The sequence below is a fragment of the Echinops telfairi genome, unplaced genomic scaffold (genome assembly GCF_000313985.2).
Source record: "Echinops telfairi isolate 266 unplaced genomic scaffold, ASM31398v2 ScPeMD7_7469;HRSCAF=8507_1, whole genome shotgun sequence".
In the NCBI taxonomy this organism is placed as follows: domain Eukaryota; kingdom Metazoa; phylum Chordata; class Mammalia; order Afrosoricida; family Tenrecidae; genus Echinops; species Echinops telfairi.
Window position 1 is genome coordinate 126,065,287 of NW_022111373.1, and position 8,449 is coordinate 126,073,735.

Genomic DNA, 8,449 nt, shown 5'->3' on the forward strand with positions numbered 1-8,449 from the left:
CCATGGCTTAAGTCAGGCTCAGATCAGTCCTCAAAGTAACATCTTTGCCTTTCAAAACTCTAAGGAGTTCTTTCACAATAGATTTACCCAATGCAATGCATCATTTGATCTCCTGACTGATGCCTCCGTGCGCTTTGAATGTGGATCTACGTAAGACAAAATTTTTGTTAACTTCTCCATTTCTCCATTTATCATGATGTTAATCATTGGTTCATCTTTGGGGATCATGGTCCTCAAAATTGAGTTGAATTCCCATCCACAATGGAAGCTGCAATCCTTGACAAATGCTTCAAGTCCTCCTCACTTTCAGCAAGTGTTATATGCTGTGTTATATGCATAATGCAGGCTGTTAATATGCATTCTTCCAATTCTGATTCTACATTCTTCTTCATATAAGCCATCTTCTCTGTTGACTTGCTCAACATACAGATAGAATAAATATAATGAGTGGATACAACCCTGGTGCACAGCTTTCCTTATTTTAAACCATGTAGTATTTCCTTGTTCCATTCATACAACTAACTATCTCTTGATCCATGTACAAAGACCTCATGAGCACAAGGAAGTGTCCTGGAACTCGCATTTTTCTCATGGTTATTTATAGTTTGTAAGGTCAAAATAGAGAACAATAATTAAACAGAACAAAAGTAATAAAATTATAGCATATTGAATTAAAGTAACAATAAAACTTTATCCAACATCATATAAACTTTACAGCTAGAGAAAGAATTAAGAGTTCATCTTTTATTGAAAAATGTCAACCTGGAAAAATATAAGTTTAAAAAATGATAAACTAAAAAATTTTAAACATAATTTTTATCACCAATATAATTGATTTGAGAAAAGATGGTAAAAATATATTTTGTGAATGGTGTATGAGAAGAAAATGTTTTATTTACAGTATCTCAAAGATTCTTTACCATAGTTTAGTTATTAACTATAAAGCCAAAGGTAAAATATTATAAAATTAAAACCAATTATATTCTCAGGAACTGAAAATTTTATGTTTTCTATTAATAACATGGAACAGGCTAACATGTCTCACTGGAGCTCAGACTAACATAGCATTCTCTAACTGGTGTTTCCAGAATTGACTGACCAGAATTAATTGACCAGGAGTTGTAAAAGTATTTCATAGAAAACTGACAGAGGCAGTGGAAATGATTCAGATTCAGAAAGTGAAAAGAAACAACCAAAAAGATGATGCTTTAAAATTGAGTAGTAAAATAATATAAAAATGAGAGAATAATAATTTGATGAAACATATAAACACCAGAGTTGTCTTCTTCACCACTTACTATTCATGAACTTTTAAAATTTCCTTACCGGGTGTCATGAAGCCAATTCTGATTCAGTTAATCCCATACTCCCAAAACAGTGATGCTAGATAGGCTTTCTGAGGTTATAAATCTTTATGAGAGCTGATAGCCTCATCTTTAGCTTGAGCAGCAGCTGGAGTGATTGGATCACATAACGTTGTGGTTCAAAAGTGCAGCAGATTTACTCAGTGCAATGCACCTTTTAGTCTCATGACTGCTGCCTCTATAAGCACTGATTGTGTAACCAAGCAAGAAAAACTTCTTGACAACTTCAATCTTTTCCCCATGTATCATGGTGTTGCCTATTGGTCCAGTGGTGATAGTTTTGGACTTCTTTACATTGAGTCTTATGCTATCCTGAAGGCTGTTATTCTTGATCTTCATCAGCAAGTGATTCAAGTTCTTCTCATGTTCAGCAAGCAAGGTTGTGTCATTTACATGTCACAGGTTGTTAATGAGCCTTGCTCCAATCCTGATGCCACATTCTTCATCACATAATCCAGCTTCTTTGATGATTTTATCAGCTTACAGTCTGAATAAACATGGTGAGAGGATACACTCCTTGATGCACACCTTTCCTGATTTTAAACCCTGCACTATTTCCTGTGCTATTTGCAAAATTACATCTTGATCTACGTACAGGTTCTGCATGAACGAAATGAAGTGTTAGGGAATCCCCATACTTTTCAAAACTATCCATAGTTTGTTATGTTCCACATATTATGCTTTGGCATAGTCAATAAATTATCAGTAAACATCCTCCTGGTATTTTCTGCTTTCAGTCAAGATCCTTCTAATATAAAAAATGATATCCCTTGCTTTACATCATCTTCTGAATAGAGCCTGAACTTCTGGCAGCTCTTTGTCAATGTACTGCTACAGCAGTTGTTACATGACCTTCAGCAAAATTTCATTTGCAAGTGATATCAATGATATTGTTCTGTAATTTGAACAGTTTGGGGTCACCTTTCTTTGGAATGGGTACAGATATGGATCTCTTTCAGTCAATTGGTCAAATAACTATCTACAAAATTTCCTGGTATAGACTAGTGAGTGCTTTCAGTGTTTCTTCATTGTGAGGAAACGCTTTGATTAATTCATGGAGTCTTACTTTTTGCTAACGCTTTCAGTATGCCTTGAGCTTCTTCATTCAGCAACATTGATTATTTTTCACCTGCTACCTCCTGAAACAGTGTGATACAGCCGAGTTCTTTGTGGTACAGTGACTCGATGTATTTTTCCATCTTTTTTATCCTTCATGCAGCATTCATTGTTTTACCCTTAGAATCTTTCGATATTGCAACTCAAATCTTCATGTTTTTAATTGCCTTCTTTCAGTTTAAGATCTGCTGACCATGTTCTTCACTTTTGGTTTTCTAACTCTAGCTCTTTGCACAGTTCATTATTTTTGACTTGGTCTTCTCAAGCTGCCCTTTGTTTCAATTTACCTTTTCTCCCATTTTCCTTTGTTAGACTCTGTGATGGGGAGCAAGTTAAAGGGTCAATCTGATAGATACTTATATATTTTCTTTTTATTGACCTCTTTCTTCCTTCATCAGTGATGTTTTTGATGTTGACCTCTTTCTTCCTTCATCAGTGATGTTTTTGATGTCCTTTCACAGCTCGTCAGGTCTTCTCTCAGTGTTCATTGCTTCAAATCTGCTCTTGAGATGTTCTCAAAATATAAGTGAGATAGACCCAAGGTTGAATTTTCTTTTTTTTTCTTTTTTAACATTTTATTAGGGGCTCTTACAACTGTTATCCCAATCCATACACACATCAATTGTGTGAAGCGCATTTGTACATCGTTTCTCAAAACATTTTCTCTCCATTTAAACCCCCGACATTAGGTCCTCATTTTTCCCCTCCCTCCCCGCTCCCCGCTCCCCGCTCCCTCATGAGCCCTTGATAGTTTATAAATGGGTATTTTGTCATATCCAAGGTTGAATTTTCCCATTGTGGATTTGTCTTAATTTTCTTCAGCTTCAACTTGATTTTCTTTAGCTTCAACTTGAATTTACATATGAAAAATTGATGTTCAGTTCCACAGTTAGCCTCTAATCATGTTTTAGCTGCTGATACTGATTTTCTGTATTGTCTCTTCACACAGGTATAGTTCATTTTATTTCTGTCTATTCTAGTCGGAGAAATTCATTCGTGTATTTGTTGATTGTGTTTTTGACGATGGATATTTGCTATGAACAAGTCATTGGTCTCAAAAATGCTATATTGAGGTTGCTAATTTTATTTCTGTCACCAAGACTAAGTTCTCCACTATTGTTTCTCTTTATTTCCAACTTTTATATTGCAATCACCAATAATTATCAATGCTTCTTGATCACATTTTTTCATCATGTTCTGACACAAAATGTTGATAGTATTCTTCTTCACTATCTTTTATGGTTGGTGCATAAATATGAATTATAGTCGTATTGATTAAATTCCCTTGAAGATGGGAAGGTATAACCTTATCACAGACAGAATTGTGCTTCAGAGATCTTAAAATTCTATTCTTATTAAGAAAGCCTGCCCTGGGTGATGCAGTTTGTGCTTGAGTGCAAACTGAAATCTTAATTATTTGAATCTGACTAGAAGATCCATGAAGGAAAGCCCTAACCATATGCTTCTAAAAAGATCACAGAAAAGAAAACTGGCACGAGTCTCATATATAACCTTCACTGACTACACAAAGGGGAAGGAGAATTCAACTCCTCAATAGCTCAAGGCCTGTGGTAGTTACATAATCTGTTGTCAATTTGAGACTAAAGAGTGGAGGGGTGAAGTCTAGCCTACCAATCAGGTAGCAGCTTGATACCCTCATTTGGAGGCGCTAAGAAGATAAATAGCTAGCTGGAGGCAGGAATGATGCTCACTCCCTGTGAGGCATGCTTGCTGACAAGACACATGGAACTACATGGGAGCCCTGGAGCTGAGGAGCCACATGGAGACCCCTGCCAGCACAGAGCTGCCTATATCACCACTAGATCCACAAGACTTCCTACCCACTGGTCTGTGGTCTTCCTGCATTTGGCATCATTGCTTGTGTTTTGTAAGTCTAAAGAGGACTTTATAGATTGGTATCAGACATATAGGCTCATATAGGACTTGTGGACTTGATCTGAACTAGGCTGGGATGTTTTATCAATATTTAATTGCTCTATATATATAGCTCTTTCTTATACACATGTGAGGGTCTATGAATTTGTTTCTTTAGTCTACACAGACTAACACAAGGCCTGTTACCAATAGTCATATGACTAAAAGCCCAAAGTGTAAAGTGAGACTTGGATGCTTGCTGAGGATAGATGTTGCTGTGAACTAATGGCTGGATGCTGACAGCTTAGAGATCCTGATTGCGGTCACTTGTGACCTTCCCTGTAAGATTTGTGTGGTCATTACAAAGAATTGTCAAACCCAGCAGAGAGGGGGAATGTCATGGAAGAACAGTTTGTGACAAAATACAGTAAAGAAGACTAGAGCCTAAATACAAATATCTACCTGTTGGCTGGCCTGGTTGCTGTCTTCCAAATGTCTTGGCATAGTCTAGTGAATGCTTTCAGTGTTTCAAAAGCTTGTTGAAATTTTTCAGTTAGTATTTCATCTAATATGAAATACTTCAAATATTTCATCAATTCCTGGAGTTTTATTTTGCTGGTAATTAAAATATAGCTCTAAGAATTAATGAAATACCATTGGTTCTTGATCACATATTACCCAATAAAATGGTTTGATGTTGACTGTTTGCTTTTGGCATAGTGGTTCAATATTCTTTCCATCTTTCTGTGATGTTTCCTGCATTGTTTCATATTTTCCTTATAGACTCCTTCAATAATTCAACTTGAAGCTTGTTTTTTGTTCAGTTCTTTCAATTTGAGAAATGTTGAGCACATTATTCATGTTTGACTTTCTAACTCCAGGTCCTTGCACATTTCACTATAATACTTTGTCTTCCAGATCAGCTCTTTCATATTATCTGTTTGGGTAATTTACTCCATCATTGTTCATTCCTTTTAGCTACACTGATTTCAAGATCAAGTTTCAGAATTTCTTCTGACATCCAATTTGTTCTTTTTCCCCCCCTATCTTTTTAATGACTTTTTTGTTTTCTATGTATATGACATTACTGATGTCATGACCTAATTTGTCATGCCTTCAGTTCTTAGTATACCATGTATCAAATCAGCTCTTGAACTGGTCTCTAAATTAGATGAGATATTCTGAAGATTGTATTTATAAAGGTTTAGATTTCTTTTCATTTTCATCAACTTGAACATGCATATGAATGTGTTAGTCTGGGTACTTTAGATAAACAAATCCACAGAAACTTATGTATAAGAGAGAGTTTTATATAAAGGTTAAGTACAAATGAGGTAAACACCCCAACCAGTGCTGCCCAAGCCCAAAAGTCCAACATTAACCCATTAATCCATATGCCCAACACCAATCCACTAAGTCCTCCTCCATTTCACAAAACACCCACTATGATGCTGACTGCAGGGGGAAAGCCGAGTCAGTGAATGTGTAAGCATCTCAGCACTGGCAGGGGCCTCCACATGGCTGCTCCAGCACTCAGGGCTGCATCAGGGTAGGTCCATGTGGCTTCTCCTCAGGGATGTCTTGCAGGAAGTGAGCCTTGCCAGCTTGAAGCAGGGAACTAGCTAAGGCAGCTGCACCCTGCTCCCACCATCAGAAAGCAAGAGACCTGAGAACTCGAAAGGCAAGGCTCACTGAATCTTTTATCTCTCCGCCCTTCAATGAACCCCATATGTGTTTATTGGCCAGGTTGGCACAATAAACTAACTAACTCAATGGACAATTGTTGTGCTGTTCACAGTAGGCCTCTGGCTTTGTTTTGATACATGATATGAGCTTCTTTATTAATTTTTCTGCCAGATATAGTCAATGTAATTCCATTTGGTAAGGTGCAAATATAGATGCTTATGCTGTTGAAAAATGCAACAGAAAAGTCATTATTCTTGCAAAATTCTTTCTTTAGATCTCCATTTTCCTTGCTTATAAAAAGTATTCTAACTATACTTCTTTAAAGACATATTTGTATCTCCTTCGGCTAGTTCATGGTAGTTTCAATACTCTTTGCTAGCATCATAATATAAATACATGAATTATCTTTCAGCATTTTTTATTCAATGATCAAATTTCACATGCATATGAGGTGATTAAAAATATAATGGCTGTATAAGGTGCCTTTTGTCCCTCCAAGTGACACCTTTGGTCTTCAAAACTTCAAAGAGTTTTGTGTGAACAGACTTGCCCAATGTAAAACAACATATGACCTCCTGGCTGCTGTTTGCAAGATCATGAGTTGTATACCCAGCATTTCTTTAAACTGAGTTACAATCTATATTGAAGGCTTCAGTCCTTGATTTTTATCAGCAAGTACTTCAGGTTGTCCTCACATACTGTAAGCAAGATTATGTCACCTGTATATCACAGGTTAATAATCCTTCTTCCAAGCTTGATTCAGTGTTGCTCTCTGCATTAAATAACTTCTCTAATTATTTGCTCATCATGCAAATTGAGTCAGTATACTGAAAGCATGAAACCCTGATGCACACCTTTCCTGATGTGAAACAATGGAAAACTCCCTTGTTGTATTTGCATGACTGCCTCTTGGTCCACATCCAGAGTCCTCATGAGCAAAATAAAGTGTTCTAGAATTCCCATTCTTCTAAATATTATCCATAGTTTGTTATACTATACATGGTAAAGTGCATTTTCACAGCCGATAAAAAGCAAGTAAACATTTTTCTACTCCTCTGCTCTCAGCCAAAATCTATTTGAAGTCAGAATGATGTCCTTTCTAAGTTGGGCTTGGATTTCTGGCAGATCCCTATAAATGTGTTGTTGTAACTGCTGTTAATGATCTTTAGCAAAATTGTACATCTATGTGATATTAAAGATATTATTAAATAATGACCAAATTATGTTGGGTTGCCTTTAAAACATAGTTCAGTATACATTATGGAGGGCCACATGTGACCTGGGTTCAATAATTGATTGAAATGGCCTCACAGAACTCACAAACTGTACTTAGAATTATGGAGGTTTCTTGGGGAAGTTAATATGTTACCACAGTCTGGGTAAGTGCAAAGTAAGTATACACTTCTTGCTCCAAGTATCTCTCTGGCCCTCAGCCTTTCAGCTACATCATCACTTGTTGTCTATCTCTGTGGTCCAGGCATCCCCTCTGTTGCTCTCTCTTGCAATCCCATAGTCTTGGCACTCCTCCTATTGCTCTGCACAATAGTCTGGAAGGCTTACTCTCTGGTGTCCTTGTCTTTGCCTCTACTACTTCAGATGGAAACCTAGGATGTACTCTTCCAATGATCCTGGCCTTTCTCTCTCTCATGCTGCTTCCAAGATGCTTATTCTTATAGACATGGGTTGGAAAAGAAAACTGACCAATCCCTTCTATCTACACATGCCCTAGTGGCATAGTTCCACCCATTCATTTGGTGGGAATTACAGGAAAATGAATAGAAGAGTCATATGAAAAACATTTCATGCCACTGCAAATGAGTACGTACATGGATCTTTTCTAGCTGGTCATGTGGCTACATTCTAAATTTCTCGACATAGAAAAATGAGTGTTCTAGTGCTTCATTAGATTCCTGAAACATTTCAGTTGATATTCAATCAAAGCCTGGAGCCTTGTTTTTGACTAACAGCTTCAGTAAAGCTTGGGCAAATTTTTTTCAGTACTATCATTTCTTAACCTCACTAATTTAATACAATTAATATCTCCAACACCAAACCCACTACCATTGAGTCAAGTTCACCTCATAGTAGCTCTATGTGATGTTTGGAGAACATAAACATTTATAAGAGAAGACAGCCTCAATGTTGTCCTACATAAGTTCCTACATAATGGCCTAGTAGACCGATGTAAAACCTACAGCAACATCAGAGCTCATTTTAGGTAACTAAGGAAATATTTATTTCTAAACAAGGTCACATTCACAGGATCAAAGGTTAGAATTTCAATATACCATTTCAGGAGGAAAATATGATCAATAAAAGTCATGTATCTTTATTCCAGGGGAAGAATGGAAGGAAGAGTGAACAAGCATGGGAAAAAGAAACCAGATGCAGTTTTAACAGATTTTTAA